Below are 22,247 nucleotides of genomic sequence, written 5' to 3'. Positions count from 1 at the left end.
TCATGCGCGGCTCATCTATACGGGGGTCGTTTTTGAAAGTATCCTGTAAACTGATAGGAATAAGGGGATTTCAATGTTTGCAGGGTCCTTTTGAAAAAGACCCCCATGTAGATGAGCTGCGCACAAGTGAAATGCGGCACGTTTGAAGTGCCGCGGCTGGCAGCGTGCTAATGAGGCTCTGAATGTTTATTTCAGTGCCTCATTAGCATTCTCCAATTTGGATATTAGCATGGCCATTTCGAAGTTTTCCCCTAGTGTAGTGCAGCCTAAATATTGTTAATTTGCGGCAACAGTTCAAAAACACAAACTCATCCTGAAACTCTTCATAGCTAGGCTTCAGGTTTTAATCAAAAGTGCATGTCTTGATATATGATTAAAAGGACTGACCGAGAGGGAAGTCTGATGCTGATAATGCAAAAACCATGTATTTTGATTGCTGAGGAAGATAATCATCTATTAAACTTGTGCAACACGAAGTTTATTATCAGAGATGAGACTGAATCAAAACCCTTGAGCAATGAGAAAATTTGAATCTGGACCAGAACTTTGCACTTTTGATTTATTGCTTCTCAGTTCATCTCAAAAGAGAAATTAAAGGGCTTATCCCTACTTACCAGAAGATTGACACACTGGCAGTTGAGCTTCTGGAGTTCGATTTTGGTGAAGATGCAGCAAAATCGATTTCTCTGGGCTCGGCCGTTGACCCCTGTACTCCACACTATCGTGTGGAGTAAGGAATGTCAACGCAAGACTATAGAGGCTCGGTCTTCTCTAGGGCAGTAAGTTGATTCTGATACGTTGATTCTAGCTACACAAATGCCCAAAAGCAGGCATTAGTCAGTGTTGTTGTTTCTCAGCAAACCAAGGAGAAGCAAATTTATGTGGGTGAGTTTGTATGGTCAGAACATCAAACAAACAGGCAGGGCAATTGAAGAAGGTGAGGACGATGGACAAGGAAGATAACAATGCTTCTTACAATAGTGTCATTTTATTCTATATCTTGAAAACACAATATACACAAGCAACAGACACATGGGTTTCATTGAAACGCACTGAAGTAGACCACAGGCATATAAGGGGAAAGGAATAGTCAACCTTACTTGAGAAACCAAGTTGGAAGAGCCAAAGTTTCCCCAATAGTTAGGGTTGTTTTTATCCACATTTTTATTTTGGCTGATTTCTGTCTGTTTTATCTTGATAAAATGCCCACTAAGTAAGTTGTGAATAAGGACTTCAAAACTGCTCCCAAAGAATGCAGAATATAATACGATATGATATTCCAATGGAAAGATGTTGTTAAACAGGCCTATAACATTGATACACATGTAAAATTATCATATGTAGCATTTCATAGAAATATTACAACTGAACATTGTAGAAAGCCGATGAACATTTTTGACGTCTCATTTTTGTGTCTTCCTGGTAGATAGCTAGTTCAGTTTTCAGCAGCTCAATAGATTTTTCTCCCTAGACTGTAGTATAAATCTACCTATCAATTTTTGGTACCAAAATGTAATTTCAGAGACTAAGGGTAATGTTATTGATCTCCATTACATCTACATTACAGGTGCCCTTACTCCCAAACACTTCAAAGTTGCCGGGTACTTCAAAGTTCCCATGGCTACACAGCATGCTGGTGCTTTAAAGTTATCAAATTCAAAGTTCGCACAGTGAAAATTAGCCTAATGAGGTGCTGCATATGCATTGTAGCACCTCATCGCTGTTCCCTGCTTGGGCTGATTACCATGCCCCTTCGAAGAAGGGGGCTAGTGTAGACAAGCCCATTGTGTGGTTAACTATCCCATGGAGTGGCAGCTAGAAAATGTCCTCTACAGCCTCTGCTGAGAGCCTATTGATCTATAGCTCAAGCTGTAGAGGCACCGGCACTAAGCTCTTACTTAGACTTAGGTCCACCTGTGTGTCTGGGCACATTGAGCAACAAGTGCTTTCCAGAGATTCCGGTCTGATGCCACTGTTTCTGCTTCTTCCCATATTATGCCAATGTTCTCAAAATCTTCTTTAACCGTGCTTCGCCATGTTTTCAGTGGTCTTCCCCTTTTTCTCTTTCCTTCAGCTGGTGTCCAGCTCATTGCTCTAGAGATGCCAATTTTGAGCCTGTCTATAGGCATTTACGCACACTGTCAATGTCCAAATTGAAAGGGGGTGGGGGATTTGGCAAAAGTCATTCATTTTAGTGGAGTTACTGTTTCAGCTGAAGATCCTGTTATTCCAGAATAACAAGCTTTGCAGTTTGAATGCAAGGGTCTTTTATTTTCCAGAAAAAAGGACAATTTTTGGAAACAAAACAAAACAACAAATAAACAGTGTAGGCAAACCCTTCAAGGCAGCTGGCCTTTAGCTCAAACTACAGAGAGGCTCCTGCACTAAGCTCCAGTGGTCCCAGTTTTGAGTCTACCTGTGGGCAGTTACAAGTGCACTTCCCTGATGCTGCCACTCCTGCCCCTGCCTGACAGCTTTGGATCCATCAGTGGACTTGCCCTGGAAAGCTGTGCATTGCAGCCTGCCAGATCTGCATGGAGGGAGGGTGGCAGAGCCCAGTGGGCTCCTGCTTTGCCCCAATACCTGCATTGCAATTTTATAGCTCTGTCAGCCCAGCTCAGCTGACCCAGGCTCTGAGACTCCTCCTGTGGGTACTTTATCCTGATCATGAGCAGCAGGTAACATAGGCACCTTCCCAAAACTTCTTATGCTCTGGCTGTCCCAGTGGGCAGGGCATGTGGCATGTCTATCCAGCTCTCCAGGTCTCAAGCCATCAGGCACTCCAGCTAACTAAGAAGGCCAGGGCTCTGCCGTCCACTAGGACTGGGGAGACTAAGGGGCCTAGTGATGCTCAGGGGCTGGGGGGAGTAACCTGCAATAGGGGCCAGGCTTGGCTCCGAGGGGCGGAGGATGGCTACGTCTACACGTGCACGCTACATCGAAATAGCTTATTTCGATGTAGCGACATCGAAATACTCTATTTCGATGAATAACGTCTACACGTCCTCCAGGGCTGGCAACATCGACGTTCAACACCGACGTTGGGCAGCACCACATCGAAATAGGCGCTGCGAGGGAATGTCTACACGCCAAAGTAGCACACATCAAAATAAGGGTGCCAGGAACAGCTGCAGACAGGGTCACAGGGCGGACTCAACAGCAAGCCGCTCCCTTAAAGGGCCCCTCCCAGACACAGTTGCACTAAACAACACAAGATCCACAGAGCCGACAACTGGTTGCAGACCCTGTGCATGCAGCATGGATCCTCAGCTGCGGCAGCAGCAGCCAGAAGCCCTGGGCTAAGGGCTGCTGCACACGATGACCATAGAGCCCCGCAGGGGCTGGAGAGAGAGCATCTCTCAACCCCTCAGCTGATGGCCGCCATGGCGGACCCCGCTATTTCGATGTTGCGGGACGCAGATCGTCTACACGTGCCCTACTTCGACGTTCAACTTCGAAGTAGGGCGCTATTCCCATCCCCTCATGGGGTTAGCGACTTCGACGTTTCGCCGCCTAATGTCGATTTCAACTTCGAAATAGCGCCCAACACATGTAGCCGTGACGGGCGCTATTTCGAAGTTGGCACCGCTACTTCGAAGTAGCGTGCACATGTAGACGTGGCCGATGTTGCAGAAGGGGTGGGGCCTTGGGGGGCAAGGCAGGGCTGGAAGTTCAGCCACCACCATAATCTTAGTGTATGCAACGTAAGCACAGAACTCCAATGCAGGCTGTATTCTTTACCCCCCCCACAACATCTGCCCAAATATCATACTAACCAAGGACAGGATCTCATGGGAGTGCAGGTTCTGAGTCAGGTTGAGCCAAGGGTTCAACACCTAAAGCTTTGTAGTGAGGACACAGATCAATTAGACTAACCCTGTGACAGTCTGCCAAAGGTGTTCCATAGGCTCACCCTCTTTGTCCTGTGGACAGTGGAGTTTTCTCAACACTGCACCATGAACAATGGGCTAGAATGGCCACATTTTGGGAGGGTGCTAGAAAGTCTGGGATGTGAGTGATGGAATTTAGGCCTGTATAATACAGTGTAGCCACCAGATCTCCAATTGGGACCCAAGGTTCAAAAATTCCAAACCTAGGGTCACAAATCAGTGTTGATGCTCAAGGCCTGGTATACAAACCCAGGGCTTGCTAACTCAGGTTCTCCTAACACAGACTTACTCTGCAGTGTAGGCATACCCTTCGGTGCCTTTGAAAACCTCACCTTAAAACCTGTTTGAAGGGAACTGTCCAGGCTGTGTTAGACTCCCACAGAGGAATTGTATGGATCACGGGTATAGTGCTTTTAATCCACAAACACACACGCACACACAATCAGAGGGGTCAGTGAGTAACGTTACTGATGTGTAATAAGTATTTGCAAGATCTGGGTCACGTTTTTTGTAACAGCCTTCATAAAAGTTAAACGTGTATATCCTTGCTGTATGCACATTATTCATCTAAGGTATCATAGGCCTAGATCTTGCATTGAGCTGTGTACCCAGATGTCTGTGTCCAAATGGCGCCCCACTGAAATCAGTAGGATTCCACAACATCACTAGAGTTGCTCCCCCCTGCCGAACTCAGTGCATGGTCAGAAGTATACTGGGATGAAAGTCAAAGACTGCTATCCCTAAGCGTGAGCAAGGTCTGAAAAATCATTAGCCTGGCTTAATAATATGAGCTTTATTTGGGGGGGGGGGGGGGGGGGGGGAGTCCAGGCTTTTTGTAACTTCTGGCTTTTGACTCTTTAGGTTACTCTTGAGTTGTGTTTTCAAGTAGGGCTGTCAAGTGATTAAAACAATTAATTACCACTAATCACAGGGCTGAAGGGTTACACGTGACTCCAGTTGGGGTGCCCTCTGCTCCAGGACTGCCAGCAGCGCTCTGCACCCCAGCCAACTCCCAGCTGTGGAGCTGCCCATGGTTGGGGTCCCCACTGCTTACAGTTGGGGTTCCCAAACCAGCTGGCTCTGAGCCACGAGGCTGCCCCTAGCCGGGGTTCCCACAGCTGTAGGTGGACCTTTTAGCTGCAGGGCTGCCCCCACCCCAGTTGGCTCCATACCTCAGCTGGCTGGGGGCCTTATGCCCTAGCCCGGGCTTGCACCCTGGCTAGGGGCTGCAGCTGCAGGTTCCATGCCTCAGCTGGCTCCCATCTGCTGCAGGACTGCCCCTGGCTGGGGTCGCCCAGCTGCAGGCTCTGCACCACGACAGCTCACCGCCATGGGACTGCTGGGGTTCCCTGGCCCGGGCTGGAGTCCCCACGCTCAGGGGATCCCAGCTGGGGACAGAGCCAGAACTAGCAGCCTTGCTGGGACCTCCAGCCCTGGACACCCCCCTACTGGCGGGGAACTCCAGCAGCTCCAGCCGCAGCGGCCATACCGGGGACAGCCTAGGGGCTGGGTAGGGTTGCCAGACGTTCCGCAATGTGGGTTTCCGCCAGCAGCCCCCGGCCCGCCCATACCCACAGCTGTCCCGCGGGTTGCGGCTCAGAATCGGGGTTCCCCGGGCGAGACTACCGGGGGGGGGGGGCTCCGTGTGTCCCGCCGACCTTCTCTCCATATGCGGCGCCCCTGCACCGAGTACCCGGGGAGCCACCCGCTCCCCCGTGCGCCCCGCACCAGCACGGGAACTGCTCACCGGGGCGTCCCCAGGCCCCTCCCCGCAGGCGCCACTCGCCCCTGGGCCGCCGGTGGCGCTGCTGCTGCTGCTGCTCTCTGCGCACCGTGTAAAGGCTCCCGGAGCGGCAGCCGCGTGGCCTCCAGCGCCCTGAGCAAGGAGCGACTCCGCTCCCCACCCCCGCGGCACTAGCTGTGCGCCCGCCTCCGGCGCAGGGAGCAGGAACAGCCGCCGCCGTGCCGCGCTCAGCCCCGAGTCAGGGCAGCACCTTCCCCGCCTCTGCGAGACCGAGGCTGCCCCGCCTGGGCTGGCTCGGGACGGCGGCGAGCGCGGGGCCATGCGGGGGAGGAGAACGTCCTCGCGCGCAGCCCCGGGTGCGGAGCGGCGCCGCCTCCCCTCAGAGCCAGGTAAGGGGCGCGCGCCTCCCCTCCCGTGGGGGCGGCGGAAGGGTCTCCCGCCGCCTCTCCACAACCCCCCCGCTGTAATTGCTCCCAGGTGGTGCCGGGCTGCAGAGCGCTGCTGGCTCGGGTAGAGCCTGTTCCTTCCCCCCCCGCCCAAGGCGAGCGGCGGCTGGCGGCGGCGCTGGGAGGTGCCCGCAAAGCGCCCGGGGGCTCCGGCTGGTCCCAGCGCAGCGCTCGCCGGGCGGGCCGAACACACAGGCGAGGAGGCGGCGGCGGAAGGTGAACCAAACCCGGCGGAGCGCGATGGGACCCTGAGGGCTGGACGGGCACAGGGGGGCGACTTGGTTTTGCTCCGGGCCAGTGGTTCCGCATCAGCTCGCAGGTGTGCCACGAGCGGCTGGCGCTTCTTCGCGCTGCTGGCGGAGATGTTCTGTTACTGAAACTAGGGACAAAGTTACTACTTCGTCGCTCTGGTACCTGGTCACATCGCTGCCTTCCGGCTGTGCCGGTGGCTTTTAGTTTATTTTAGATTTAATTTTAATTTTATTTAATTTTAATTTTGATTTTTACTTTTGGTCTGACAATTTTTTGAAGAACGTTTTCCCAGGCGCTCTGCGGGAAAAATACTGTTTGGTGTTTCGTGCTCTCAAAAAGCGTGAGAGAGACACTGCTGTAGGAAGCACCTTTTGGAAAACCTGAACAGTCCGTCTGCTCCCAGCGAGAAGGACTTGGGGTTCTGCTGCACCAGGCAGAGCAATGACGTTGGCCTCGCGCACTTCAACGTGTGCGAGTGGGGTTTGAAAGGAAGAAGAAAAACTGGAGGGCTTTGATGTTCAGTGGCCAAAGCAACTTTTGGGGCAGCGTCTCGTTGAGCAGATTGGCCAAAGCTCATGCATCTGATGAAATGGGTCTTTGCCCACAAAAGCTTCTGTTCCAGAATATGGTAGTCTGTAAGGTGCCGCTGGACTCTTGTGTGTGCTGTGGTGCAACATTTGAATGGAAATGGAGCTCAATTTGAAAAAGCTGGGTGACCCCACACTAAACCTTGTCCAGCTGGAGCAGTTTCTGAGCTTAGTTCCAGTAGCCTCAGGCAGTTGCTGCCTGGTGACACTTGTAACAATTAAGGCATCCAAGTGTTGTGATGAGGCTATTATTGACAAGTGAGATGTGGCGATAGCCTCAGTCTCCCATTGTGCATGTTGTTTCGTCCCCCAGTGGTTATAGCTGGTGACTTATTAAAACCTGCTTCTTTGGAATAGCTTTTAAAAAGTCATATACTGGTTTAACTGTAAAAATTGTACTTGGAAAACAAAGCTATCTTGTCACAGGTGCTGATTCACTTTTATTACAAACATTTGCTGAACAAGACTTTATAACAAATGAAGCCTGTATAACATTGCTACTGTAATTAGAGATACATGTAAGCGCTTTGAATATGAAAAAGTTCAGCTAAAAAGGACTAAAAATCATTTAGTGATGACAGTGAAAAAGCCATATGGGTTTAGTGGAAAGATGTTGAAATTGGCAAGGAAGATATGTAAAGACAGCACTTTTCAATTATATTTACACATTGTATATCAGAATTCTGTCCTCAGATATGCCACATGGCTCCCATCAGTTTCAAAGGGCTATGCGTATGTGAATCCAAGGATATAGATGTGGCCCCTTGCTGCATTCCTTGCACACCCAGAACTTTGACTACAAGCAAGCGAGGCCTCTTTATTGTTAAAATTAAGATTTGTAGCCACACTCTTTGCATTCACTAGGGTGCTTCTATCAAGCTGTATTCAGAAAATTGATTAATGAGAAGTCTGGGTGTGCATGAAATGTAGGACAGAATCTGTCTTGTAGCAGGATTTCATGAGTGATTATTTTTGTGACTTCAGCACAGGGACTGTATTGCTAGTGCACTGAGGTCCTGATTCTCCCTGAGATCTCTGTAGGCTGCGATAGTATTAGTACTACTAATAATCACATGTAGTAAATGTGGTGTTCAATTCAACACGGTAGCCTTCAGCAGCAGTAAAGGATGTTTCTCCACACAATAGTGTTGTATGTGTTTCTCATTCCTTCAGATGGTCACAAAGTTGAAAATAGTCCCTACTACAATAGAGTCCTGTGCATGACTAGGTGCTATAGTAATACTACTGCTAAAAATCTTTTCATGGACTTCTAAAAAGTATCAACAGCTTTGCAATTCTGTTTTTTTCTTTTAACTGGATAATTTTTAAATTTTGTAATGCTTTCACGTTCATCATTTTTGATTTAATTAAAATTTAATTTCAGAACTTCTTAATTTTAAAAACTTTTCCTATGACCCAGCTAAGCTGACCAATCAGAAAAAGCAGTGAAATAAACCCATCACAACAAAATACACCTAAAAAAATCTGTCTGGAAATAAAATATTTAGAAGAATATTGGAAAACTAAAAAAAAATATTTTTCAAAAGAAGTGTGGTGCATTTCAGTATCACGGTTGTTTTCTGTGAACCTCATGGAGACTGACTTTCCTTGTATACTGCAGGAGCTGTCTCTGTAGCTGCTGCTTCGGAGGGAAGCTTCAGGGCTCTCTCATAGGTCAGTCCCATGTTCCTCCCAGATGATCATACACAACATTTAGAAGCACCTAAAGGTTTAAATACATCACATAATCAGAAGTACTTTATTTTCATAAATTAAATAGATATTAAATTATACTTTCTCCTCAATTGCATGTATTCTCATTCTGAGTTTAGTTTTTACAAAAATAATGAAAACAGTAGTAGCACGTCCATGAACATAAGTCTAGAAAACCCACACAGAATAAACTGTAGACTCTTTGTGCCAGTGACTTTCATCTTTGTATGTTTATTAACAGCACCTGTCACAACTGAAACCCAGTGTGTTTTGGACTTCTGGGTTTCACTGTAATGTATGTGAAAAATGCCCATCATGCAGTCAAGGATTGCATTGTGTAGGGTGACCATCCATCCCATTTTGGGCAGGACCGCCCTGCATTTCGGGTGCCCTACTGGTGTCCTGATTTATTTTGCAGAAGGGGCTAATTGCCCTGTATTCTGCTTTCTCAGTAACTGAGGGAGCCAGACCTACATGGTGGCATGCCTGCTACCCAGGTCCCCCAACTGGGGGAACCAGATCGACACAGCTGCTGCCTGGCTTCCCCAGCTGTGGGGAGCTGGATCAGTGTGGCTCCCGCCTGGCTTCCTGCAGCTGGTGGAAGTCGGGAGCTTTGCTGGCAGGGCTGCAGCACTGTTCCCAGTGCCCCAAGTCGTGGGGCATCTGAGAAACCCCTCTCCCTGACGCCACACAGCCCCACAGGGAAGCAGCTGCCTGACTCCCAGGTAGGATGACCCTCCGTCCTGTTTTGGCCGGGATGGCCCGTGTCCCATATTTGGCTAGGGCAGATATGGTCAGCTTAGCATTGTGTGAATAATAAAGGATCGGTTTATTAAAAGAAGAGTCTTGGATTTTGTTCCGATCCGTGAATTATTACAGGTTGTACCTCCTTTATCTGGCACCCTTGGGACCTGACCCATCCCATATGAGGAAATCTGCCAAAGGTGGGGAGGTCCCGTGCTACAGCCCCCCAGCCTGCTGTCCCTCCCCACTTCACTCCCCTGGTGCCTTGCTACCTTCAGCCGTAAGCTCCCCTTACCTCCCGCCCTGTCATGGCCCCCTACTTGGCTGACACCGGCCCTGGCCATGTCCAGGCCAGCAGCAGATGACAGTTCCAGCCCAGGCCTGAGGCTGGGCTGCTGGATGCAGCTCTGGCCCCATAGCTAATTAATTTGTGTTGTTTTAATTTAAAGTAAATACATATTTACAATGTTTTCCTTCAAAATTATGAAATGAAAAATTATTTTAATAGGTCTCGTTAGGTGTTTTTGTGGACTGCTGGATGAACAATACTTGCTACCAAATATATTACGCTGGGCAAGATTCTGCCTTTCTTATTCATGTTGCTTAGTTCTGCAACTTCATTAATATCCCATTTAAATTTATATTACAATCATGACCAGTTACACTCTAATGTGCCAACTTCTTTATATGACCCATAAAAAGTTAAGTCACAACAACAAACAGTTATAGTAAATATTGAGGAAGCTCAGACAAATACAGGTTGAACCTCTCTCGTCCAGTATCCTTGGGACCAGACCAGTGCTGGATGAGAGAATTTGCAAGACCACAGGAGGTCAATATTGTCTAGCAGCATTACCAATGCTTCTACTGATTACTGAGCTCTTAGAAAACATTTAGGGCTAAATTACAGCTAAATAACAATACAGAAAGCTGAGAGCCAGGACTGGTAGCTCTGAAGAAACTTCATGGGACCACAGGAAACTTGGCTGCACCATAGGTGATGGTCCAGCTAATTAAAATCATGCTGGATTTTAGAGTTTGCTGGATGAGTGTGTTTTGGATTAGAGGCTTAACCTGTAATAGCAATGAGATTATGTAATACAATAGCTAAAGGCTTTATTAGGAAACCTGTTACTGAGTCCAAGACTAAACAGTGCTTCTAGTGGATCATGTATACTTTCTAGCTTCCTACCCTTCAACATATGCTTGCAGCTCCTTAGAAAAATGGTTTGTGAGGCCTTTATTAGAAATTACTTGACTTGTAATTATTGCTCGAGGGAGCACAGCTGAAAATAGGTTTATTAGTGTTGATTCAGGTGAGTGTTTATTCTCTCTCTCTCTCTCTGTCTCTTATTTATTTTTGACTGTGATGTGCTACAGGCCACATTTGCAATCAGTGAAAACTATCTAGGCTTAAAGATGCTTTTTCAATGTAGAGGATTTACCCTAATCCGTAAAAAAAATTTCAAAACATTGTTTCCTCTTCTGTTACACTACACTTTTATTTCTTTCTCTCTACCTCTCTTCCACCTCCAACTCCTTCTGTCATTTTTGATTTTCAGACAACAACATAAGAAGTTAGATGGATTCAGTGGTGCTCAGGTAATAAAAGAGGTTGTGGTATTCAGTTTGCAGGAAAAAAAACCTTTGAATTTGGAGGACTTGAGTGAAATTTAAGAAATAAGTGACTTAAAAGAGAAAGGTAGTTCTTTGTATTAAATGCTCTTTTCTTTATCCCCATTTCCATTTTTTATTTGTATCAATGTACATTTTTTATCTGTATTCTAATTTAGGCCCACATTCTAGATTAGAGAGCAAATCCCATGAAGTTTTTTGTTCTGCATGCAAATCTGCCCCACCAGCGTAGTGCTAGGCATTGGAATGGTCTGTGACAGGTTGAGAGGGCATGTAAGAACATCAGGCAAATCATAGTCAGCACATGGCTTGGAGATGCTGGTGGTGTTTCAGATAACTAGAACTTGGGAGACTGTCCAAGTAAAGGTCCCCCATAAAATGTAAGCTTGGTTCTGCTCTTGGTTTCACAAGATCTTGTGAACTGTATTTCACTGTCGTCATGTCTTGGTTTGATAACTATGGATTTTTCAATGACCTCCTGAACATGTTATTTAGCAAATGCAGTTTTAATGATGAGATTTGCTTGCTTAAACAGTATGTCAAGTTGTTCATAGTGCTGTAGCTGTCTTGGTCTCAGGATGTGACGGCCTCTGAGGAAGTATCTTTTAGTGTGTGTTCAAATCAGGTTAGTTTAATCAAGTTCAGGAAAGAATAATAGTAAGAGTTGGGATACCATTAAGGAGCACTGTCAGCTGGATACACTGTAGCATGAGTGGAGTACGAACTTTAGCAGGGCTGCAAATACAGCTTTAGATATGTCAGCCTGAATCATAATGGATTTTTCCCCCAATCACATTAATTCCACTGAGCTAACTTGACTTCAAGACATTAACTTACCATGTTTCAGTAGACCCTAGCACTGTGGTGTTTATTATTACCAGTTTTAATAAATGCTTAGAATAAGAAGCACATACATATGTATTCTGTCTGAATTCATGCTTTGTGGTTTGTTTTTTGCCTCGAGGAAAACTGTCTTTGTCAAAAGCTTGAAGTGTGAACCCAAAGAGTAGGATATCATGCTCAGCTCAGAACGTAGAGGCAGGCTTGCATTTGGAGTATTTTCAGCTTAAAAAACCAGGCCTCCTTGAAGTGAATGGGACTTTTGGGTTTGGATGGGTCTACACTTACCTTGAATATTGACGGCCGCTACGCAATTTTAGTTACGCCAATTGAGTACCAAAAATCAATTTTGCAGCCATCAATACAGCACCCCAGAAGATTGAACCTAAGTGTCTGATGTTCTGCAGCGAGTGTAGACCCAGCCCTTGACTTAGTGGAGCCAGGACTTCACCCTGTATTCTGGAAACAAACACATTTATTTATTTCTGTTAGTAACACCACCTTATCCCAGGGGTCAGAGAACTTCTTGCATCAGGCCCCACTTTTCATCCCTGCAATTAGCAGGGTCCACCCAAACTGTCTAATGTAATCCACACTGATGGACATTTCAGTTATGTTCATGTAAAAAATCCCTGCTTTCAATACTTGTAAGAAAATAAGTATGTAGAATGTAAAAACTTTATTAATCGGTATATAAATGTGAATACACATACATAAAACAGTAACATATTTCAACATTTTTAATGAGTTGGATGAGCCTGAGACCCAGCAGTTGATTGTGAAATTTCATGTCCCACCAAAGGAGCCCACTCCCCACTTTATGCACCATGCCTTACAATATTAAAAAGTAAGAATTCTAAAAAGCCATTGAAGTAGTCCAAAGCTAATCTCTGCCTTCCCCTTTTTTTTTTAAATTTCTCACAGCTGGGATAATGAAAATCAATTGTTACTTTCAAATGTTTGTTGCTTCAACTACTGAAGGAGCATGTTAACATGAAAATAACCATGTTTAGTAGAACTTCAAAAAAAAAAAAAAAAAAAAAGTCCAGAAATTTTTCTACTGGTCTTAGCCTTTGAAAGAAGCTTATCTTTACAAAGCATAAATTGTGAGCGAAATTTAAGGTGAGAGTGTCTTTAAGTTTCATAACGATAATACCAGAAGAAGGGTAGAGTGAGATTTTTAAGCTTATGTGGTTTTCATAAAACTTGTATACATTTGAGATTTATAATTGTGTAACAACATCAGAAAATGTTATGAAAAATCACTCTCAATGTTATCTTTATAGTCAGATTTCTAACTACAGTGCTAAGTGCATTTCAGTAAGATGGCTTCTGCTTTCTCATTTTTTAAAAGAAGCAAGATTTTTGGAGAGGAGACATCAGGAAATTAGCAAGGTCTTTTGCAGGAATAGGAAATAAGACTATGCTCATTGGAGATAGCAAGAGGAATTTGTATTATTAGCATGTGCATAGGACCTGCCCAAAGGAAATTCCTACCTTATAGAGAAACACTGGTCCTTGGCAACTCTGTTATGCTAATTACATCAGTTAAAATGCAAACTCCCTTTAGCATCTTGATGATGCAGTCTATTTTAAAAATTGAATTATCGACTTTGCAAAGGAGTGGTATAAATGTTTAGATACATAAATCATTGCTCTTGGGTGGAGATGAAGGGGTTCAGGATGAAGGTTGCTCTGGAGAGAGAGGACTACCCTAGCTCACTGCAGCAACTTGGGGCCAGATGAGGAAGTGTGTCTCTATGACTCCTGGAACTATATAAGGGGTGCATGCCCCCCCAGATGGGCACTTTCCCCTTGCTCCCTGATGAACAGGAACAGCCAGCAATGGTTTCCTATATAAAAAGTTTGGGTGGGAGCTTCATATACCCCTCCTGCCCTTCCCAAAAGGCACCCGGGGAGGTAGGAGGTTCAGGGTGGGGCAGTCCTGGACAGAGACAAAATATTTCAAATATATAGTAGGTTTATTTTGGGCTGCTATAATATATGCATAATCTCAGTTTTTATGGAAGTTTGAAAAATATCCAAAAAGCCATTTTACGTTCCTGCTAAAAATGTAAATATTTCACATTTGTAACACTTGTATCGACCTTCCTTTGAAACTGGTGACTTAAAACAGCTTTAATGTGACAACAGGAGACTTGCCACGCCTGCACTTGTCAGTGCACACCCATTCCTGTGGCAAACTTGAATTGTTCAGAATGAAGAAAATGATACAAGTCTCTAAAGTCACAGCATTTTTTGGTCTCTAAATAATGGAAACCTCACGCACCATGTGTCTTCTAAAATTCAGGGTTGCATATGTCCTGGTAATCACCTGCATTTCACTACTCTGAAGCCATAATGAGTTCTCCAGCAACCTGTCTAGACTCAACTAAACCCAGTAATATGTCACCTGACTATCTCCTCTTTAAGTTGTCTGTTGTTAGCATCAGCTGCTGGAAAGGATATTCTCTTTGATCTTTGCCATCTTATGTCTTTCTGCATCATCCTGAATTCCTCAGCTTCTCTGGAGAAGAAGGGAAAGTACACTCATTGGATCAGTTTGTAGGAGATGACAACAGGAAGTGACCCTTCCAGATTTCCTCTTACACTCATGTACAAAGCCCCAGATCCTCCAAGGTCTGTATGCATTTAGGTCCCATTGCTTTGTAATGGAAATTCAGTGGTTTAATCACCTTTGATATACTGGGTCAAAGGGCCCAGAGAGCTTTGTGGCAATGTGGGGAAAGCTGACATTTGAGCATATATCTAATCTAACGCTACAGGATAAGCCTCTTTGGTCTGGCGCACTCTCATCTGGCAATATAGGTAATCTGACATGATTTTACTTAGCCACACGACCACTTCTTATGGGTGTGGTCAAGTTCCCCATGGTCCCATACAGTATGTTTACAGTCCCCAGCCCTGGCTCTCAGTGTTCTGTACAGTTGTTTAGCTGTAATTTATGCCTAAATGTGTTCCAGGAGCCCAGTAGGCAGTGGAAGAGTTGGTAATGCTGCTGGACAATACTGACTTTCTGGGGTCTGGCAAAGTCTCCAGCACTGGTCAGGTCCCCAAGGTACCAAATTAGAGAGGTTTAGTCTGTATTATAAGTATTGCAGCTCAGGAAACTGACAGTGAAATAAATGAATATCAAAATAGGACAGATTTTTAGAGGAAAGCTGATTGTTTAATAATTAGCATTAAATTCTGTTTTCAAAAAATAAGTAAAAAGTGGTACTTAACAATAGTGACTTCAGTGTGATTAAGCATAGGTGCAAGTGCTCATCATTATAACAGTGGTACCAATCTGGCCAATAGTGCCAGTATAACACTTGGAGTAAGGAAAAGGTATTACATAAGCACTCAGCATTATTATATTCTTCAGTGTTACCCCCAAAACCAAGAATACAACTTTTTTTGGACAATTTTATAAGAAATAAACACAAAATCCAGTCTTAAGTTCCGTCTTTATCTCACTCTTTTTTGGGCTTGGTCTTCACCACCAGAAAAAGGTGTGTTTTTGCCACAGGGTACCTAACACTATATTAACCACCTCACTGTAAATTCCTAAGGTAAACTGTGATGCCACCCATAGGCAGATAGGGTTGCTAACTTTCTACCTGTACAAAACTGAACCCCTTGTCCTGCCTCCTAAACCATCATTGTGTTGAGTGGGGCTCCTGCTTCCTCTATTTCCCCATGCCCTCTGTTGCTTGCTTTCCCCATCTTCACTCACTTGCTAGTTTTCAGCAGGCTAGCTCAGGGCTGGGCTGTGGGAAGCACTGAAGGCTCTGGCGTGAGGCTGGAGGTGAGGGATTCAGAATGTGGGAGGGTGCTCCAGGCTTGGAATGCAGGAGAGGGATGAGGGCTTGGGCATGGGTGAGGGGCTTGGAAAGGGTCCCATTAGGGGCTTGGAAAGGGTCCCATATGGGGAGAGGCTAGAGAGACTGGGACTTTTCAGTTTGGAAAAGAGGCGATTGAGGGGCGATATGATAGAGGTATATAAAATCATGAATGGTGTGGAGAAAGTGAATATAGAAAAATTATTTACCTTTTCCCATAATACAAGAACTAGGGGACACCAAATGAAATTGATGGGTAGTGGGTTCAAAACTAATAAAAGGAAATTTTTCTTCACACAGCGCACAGTCAACCTGTGGAACTCCTTGCCCGAGGCGGCTGTGAAGGCCAGGACTCTATTAGGGTTTAAAAAAGAGCTTGATAAATTTTTGCAGGTCAGGTCCATAAATGGCTATTAGCCAGGGATAAAGTATGGTGCCCTAGCCTTCATAACAAGGGCAGGAGATGGATGGCAGGAGATAAATCACTTGTCTTCTGTTCTCCTTCTCTGGGGCGCCTGGCATTGGCCACCGTCGGCAGATGGGATGCTGGGCTTGATGGACCTTTGGTCTGACCCAGTATGGCCATTCTTATGTTCTTATGTTCTTATGTTGGGCTGGAAGTAAGGAGTTTGGGGTGCAGGAGGGTGCTTTGGGGTGGGACTGAGGGGTTCAGAGGGCAATGGGGGGCATCAGAGCTGGGAGAGGGGGTTGGAGTGTGGGGGAGGGTCAGGGTGTAGGCTCTGAGCAGTACCTCCCTCAAGCAGCACCCAGAACCAGTGGCACATACCTCCCACCCCTGTTTCCTAAGTGGAGGGATGAGCAGGCAGCTCTGTACACTGCTCTGTCCTTGCTGAGCCCCCAGCTGCTCCTCTGCATAGGAGCTGGAAGCGGGGACATGCCAGCTGCTTCCCAGGAACTCTGTGGCACAAAATGTAGCAGGGAGCCTGTCAACCCACTTGCGCAGTGCTGTGAACCAGGCAGTCAACAGCTCAGTCTGTGGTGGTGACCGGAGCTGCCAGGACCCCTTTTTGACTGAGTTTGGCAGGACAACTGGTCATCTTACAGGCAGAGGTATTGTTGACCTTGCCTTGCTACATCATGATAAAACCTGCAGGTACCTTATCTCTTCCGGCATTTTACAGTTGGAAAGCTAAGGCATTTTAGTTATCCTGTGGCAACCCAACCCACCCTCAACGTTCCCCGTATCTCTGTTGCAGTACAGATATAGACTTTGTCATCTAAAGACAGTGTGGTCAGCCTTGATTGAATTAGCAAGTCTTTTGTGGAATTTTGGTTAAGTGCACATGTGGTTCATTTACATGATTTTTTCTATGGTGAAATTAGAGGCCCAGTACTTACCAGTAATCAAGGGAGTTATGCATCTCCTGTCCATGTAGTTTGCAATGTCTCTTCCCTCTTACTGTTAGTACTATGTAAATAATGAGTTAGGGACTTTACAGATAGGTACGAAGACATGGTCCCTGTCTCAAAGCATTTACAGTAATTAACAGAAAAGGAAGGGTAAGCATAGGTTGTAAATGTGCCAAACTGCCAAATTTTACTGGTCATGTCTATTCCATGAGTTCTAATCAGTACTCCAGTATGTAGTTTTGTGCATGTGGTTTACATATTCACAGTTTTTTTTTTTTGGAGCTGATTGCTCTTCTGAAGGAAATAAGTCGTCTTGCCATGTCAAACTGCATGTGGTAACCAATCTTTGCTCATTGCTTTAATTATGGAGTCTTCTAAGCTTTTGGCTATGCAATGAACAACATTTTGAATTCAACACTGTATTGACATGTTCAGTGCACTAAACAAGGTGAACTTTGATTCCAAAATACATTGAATGTTACTAACAAACATTGATAGTCATTTCCTGGAAAACAAGTAACTGTGATTTTTGTTGTTACAGTCTGTATATATTATTTCTTAGGACCATCAAATGACATACTATGAACACTGTCCTAAGAGAGTTTATTGAGGGAAGCTTCAGCTCTTGTGCTATTAGAGAAATTAGGTGAAAGAGTTCAGCCTTCCACAATGAAAAGAAATGTAACCAGTGTCACACCTGCTTGCAGGGAGGTATGTGTACATAGAGGGAGGAACTTTGCAATCCAGTTAATATTACCCCATGTTCAGAGGTCATTCACTTGTCTTCTCACCAGAAGAGGGAGATTCTCATACCTCAAACAGTGTCTTGGGGACTGACACAATATTCTTGATTGATTAGTTACTTCAGTAGTTTAAACCGATCAGAAATCACTTCAGTTTAGCCCTTCTCGTACTACTGACATCTAATACAGACTGTTGTGGACCAGATCAGGTCAGATTCTGAAGGAGGTCTCCCATTCTCCCCTCCCCCACGCAAGATGTGGCAAGAAGCAGAAGAAGCTGCAGAGGAACCGCCATCTACGTGCTAGAGAGAGTACTTCAACCGATTTTGTTTGAGGGAGTAGTTTAATCCCTTTTTTGAAAGGCATATAATCAGACTCATGATCCAAAGGGTCCCTACAGACCTTAAAAACCTGTGAGAATTGAGAGCATCCGTTCAGCAGTCCATGTAGGCTCTCCATGTCTCCCCAGACTTCAAAAACATTATCATCAACATCAAATATTCTGTTGGAAGAGACTTAAAATATTACCTTCTTAAATAAATGACTTGAAGGACTGGGGTAAAAACAGGAGACTAGGAGTCAAAGCTTCTGAAGTGTGATTTTTTTTTTTTTTTTTTTTTTTTTGGCTGTGTTGTAACTCATCATCTATCCTGAGGTATTTTGTTTCATGTTGCCTAGGTTTGCCCGTTGGTAAAATGAGCACAGTAACTCTGCCTACCTCATGGAAATTAGGAAGCCTTATTCGTAGCTGAAAAGCCCTCAGTGGAAAGATGCTGTTTCAGTGCAAATACTTCAGTTTATTTTTTCCAATAGAGCACGTACAAAAGGTTAGGTAACAGTCTGACAAAAGGAGTGCTTTCTTCATAACAGGCACTTAATTGGACAGTTGCTGGAGATAACATTTTTGCAGTATTGTTTCTAAGCTCTGCAATAATTTTTCATAATGTTACATAAACTTGTTTTTCATTTCTTCTGCTAAAAATGTCCCTAATCATCATCTTTTACCCTTAATTTTTTTTATTGTGACAGACAAATATGCTGGCTTGAAAGAAAGTTACTCCCCACAGTAAAGTACTATATTAAAAAACCAAATCCAAATAAATAAAACCAACACTCACCAAAACAAACTGGTGAACAGTTGTGGTCCTCTTGTTTGACATTTTTTGGAGGAAACACTGGGCGTACACCATTTGGCATTCTGTAAGACAGAGTCCCCAAACAGTGCTGCCAATTTCATTATGCAGTCAAACCAGTTATTTTTAAAACTTGGTCCTGTTTACATAGGAATTTGAGTTTTACTAGCTTAGCCATCAAAAGGTACAAAGAGAGTCACTGTTTTTTAGGGATTCTGCCTATAAATCAAAATAACCAGTAATTAAAGGGAACTTTGAATGCCAGCCAGGAATAAAACTGAGGGTCTCCTTTCTCCCTAAGGGATATGAATTTATGGTTAGCATGTGTTTAAAACCAATTGGTATGTAAAATAAAAATAGTGTAAATCTTCATCAAGACCCGTCTTTCCTTGCTACCTAGTACTAAATACAAATGAAATAATAGAAATGGTTCACATGAGCAAAAATGTTTCAGCATGAGACAGTAAGCTTTGTCACAACGAAAGGTAGCTGGAAGGGGCATTGCTTTTACAATTCAAAACACAAATTAAGGGCAAAGCTGGATGTCTGGAAATGGGATTGAAACTTTTTTTTTTTTTTCCTGAAGTCTTAAATGTTTGCTTTCCCTGTTAAGATATAATCCAGGCACAAATACCACACTTTTATATTTCTGCCACACCTATTTTATTGACCTGTATTGCACGATAGGGAATCAGCAGGTTGAGAAGTACAATACTTTGCAGACACATAATTTATGCATGAAGAATATAAACTAGGTATCCAAGTGTGCCAGAATTCGCTTGTGGTCAGTGTAGTGTGTGTAGCAAAGTTGTGTGTTTTTTTTTTTTTTCTCCAAGTAATGAGTTGGGTCCAACTAATTTCACAGCCTTAAAAAATGCATCCGGATGGAGAAATAAGCCCTTCCTTGTGAAATCTGATGTCATTTTGTTCCTAGTAGCACCACATAAAGTGGGTTTCCTAACTTCAACTGGGCAGGGGAGGGACTGGACATGTTCCTCTCCTCCTCATCCGCTGGACGTGAGGAGAGACCAGACAGATACGCCTGCAGGTGCCTTTCTCTGCTGCGGGACGTTCTCTGGGACTGGGCAGCAGCCTGAGGTTCCTGCAGCTGAGTATGGGGCAGGGGGTATAGCACTTGTTGCGTCTATACAAAGAGCAAGAGCAGTTATATCTCCCAAGCTGATCAGGACTAGCAGCTTTGAGTCCCTGCCTGAGGTGCTCTCGGCAGCACGGGGGAGATCAGACCCACTTCTACCTCTTGGAAGCGCCTGAGTTTGAAGTAAATGCTGTGGTTGCTGCCTTCACAGTCCAGCTGTGAAGGCAACACAGAAGTGGGGGTGGCAATCCCATGACACCCAACAACAGACATATGACCTCTCCCCTCCCACTATGACTCCTTTTCATTTCCATTTGGCCCAGGACCCCGTGGGTAGAATACTGTGAAATTTCAGGTTTAAACATCTGAAAATGTTTCAAATCCTATGGCTGTGAAATTGGCCATAATAGACTGTGAATTTGGTAGGGCCCTAATAATGGGCAATATATATAGGTTGCATGGTTAGTAGAAGATATATGTGGAGCAGAGCATTAAGAAAATACAAAATAATTTTTAGAGTTCACCATTATCATATCCCTCTCTCTGTCTTAAGAGAGACAGTCTCTGTGTCAGAGGTCACACTGTGGAACTATGCATTTAGTAATATTTTTAAATTTTATTGGAAATCTGAGGGGAGTGTCTACAGCAGACACATTTGCTTGTTATGTTACTAGCCTCCAAAATATATGGCTTATGACAGCAGCATGTCTTTTGTATTTATGCTGCCTGGTTTAAGGAAAAATGAGATTTATTTTTTTGCCGAACAAATGCATTATTGCTTGCGCTGGTTGAAACGTTTCAAGTGGTACATGCTTCGTTAGAAAATACAGTTCTGTCAGTATAGAAATCTTTTGCAGGACTGTCATAGAAAACTGACAAAAATGCCTGAAATCAATTGGAAAAGTTTTGAAACGGAACACTAATGCAAAACTGAAATGGTGCTTAGGTTTGGTTTGTTTCACCTTCCAAATTTCATTTTGACTTGATGTGGGGAAAAAAATCTTTTCAGTGTAGTGTGACTGCTCAGTCTCAGCAGGTTAATGTGTGTGTTCTTTCACTGAGTGCACCTTGGGTCAGATTTATTTGTGATGCCCCATGGATAAACTGAACCATCATATCTGCTAATGGTCAGACCTCTTCTTTTTAGATTCAGAGTGAGGCTGGGATTTTGTAATGATGAACCTTTGGTGGAAGGGAACAGGGCTCACCATGTACTTTTTGTGTGAGTATGCACAACTGGATAAAATATTAATTCATTTTATCCCACAAAGCCTCTTACCCCACTGTCCCTCCATTCTGGAAGATTAAAAGAGGGTGTGTTCAGGTCACAGGCTATGTCGACACTACAGAGTTTACACCTCTGCTAAAAACATACTGTCCACCAACAGCAGCAGCCTGTATAGAAACATCATTGCCTTGAATGATGTTACCTCTGATAACAGAAGCAGTTTTCTATTGGTGTAGCTTTTCTACATTGGAGTTTTTGTTAGCATAGTTACATTGGTCAGGGTGTGACTTGTTTTCACCTCTAACCAACCTGTTTAAGTCCTCATATATTATATAGCGCAAGTCTCACCAGCTGTCCAACTCCCAAACAAGTATTTGTAACAGGTTCCCCTTGGGGTACCACTGAGCCAGCCTGGGTTCCCTTTTAGCCCGTGCTGCTGTGACAAGTTGCAGCACCGCTCCTGGTCCTGTGCTTGTCTTTCACCAGCATTTATGCAGATAGGAACACACCCAGCTGCCGTTACATGCAGGCTCTCTGAGAAGCCACTGCATCAACCAACAACAGAAAGGCTACAGCCAAAATAACCCCCAGCTCTCCAGGCAGAGATGCGTCTGCTGGGGTCTCACCAAGTTAGCAACAGTAGAAAGGCTACAGCCAAATTTTATACTGTTTAGCACTGCACAGGAAACTGTACAACATAAGCTCATAGTTTACCCCTTAATGTGGAGAGGAAATGCAGTAACCTTTGTCCCTTGAGCTAAGATTTCCAAGCACTTCATTCAAACCCACTGCTTTAGATAAAGCAAAAACAAGTTTATTAACTACAGAAGGCAGGTTTTAAGTGATAGCAAACAGATTAAACAAACTAAGCTTAATGTACTAGATGGGGTAGATGAGAATTAGTAGTTTTTCACCCTTACTGATGATTGTAAAAGCAGGTTTGCAGATTCTTAAGGGACAAGCTGCATTTATGGTGTTCC

General features: G+C 44.5%; 2 protein-coding genes across 3 annotated transcripts in view; both read left to right on the top strand.

Annotated features, from left to right (window-relative positions):
- The window catches only part of SCAF8 (SR-related CTD associated factor 8), a 230,776-nt gene that overhangs the window by 177,802 nt on the left and 30,727 nt on the right, over positions 1–22,247 (top strand). The window lies entirely within an intron of this gene.
- TIAM2 (TIAM Rac1 associated GEF 2) overlaps positions 5,834–22,247 on the top strand; it is a 260,365-nt gene continuing 243,951 nt past the window's right edge. Inside the window, exon 1 of the mRNA XM_074990337.1 lies at positions 5,834–6,023. The gene's annotated coding sequence lies outside the window, so the exon portion shown is untranslated. The remainder of the gene's footprint in view (positions 6,024–22,247) is intronic.

The sequence above is a fragment of the Carettochelys insculpta genome, chromosome 3 (assembly GCF_033958435.1).
Source record: "Carettochelys insculpta isolate YL-2023 chromosome 3, ASM3395843v1, whole genome shotgun sequence".
Classification (NCBI taxonomy): Eukaryota; Metazoa; Chordata; order Testudines; family Carettochelyidae; genus Carettochelys; species Carettochelys insculpta.
The sequence above is the reverse complement of the archived record's forward strand: the minus strand, read 5'-3'. Positions and strand labels throughout refer to the sequence as shown.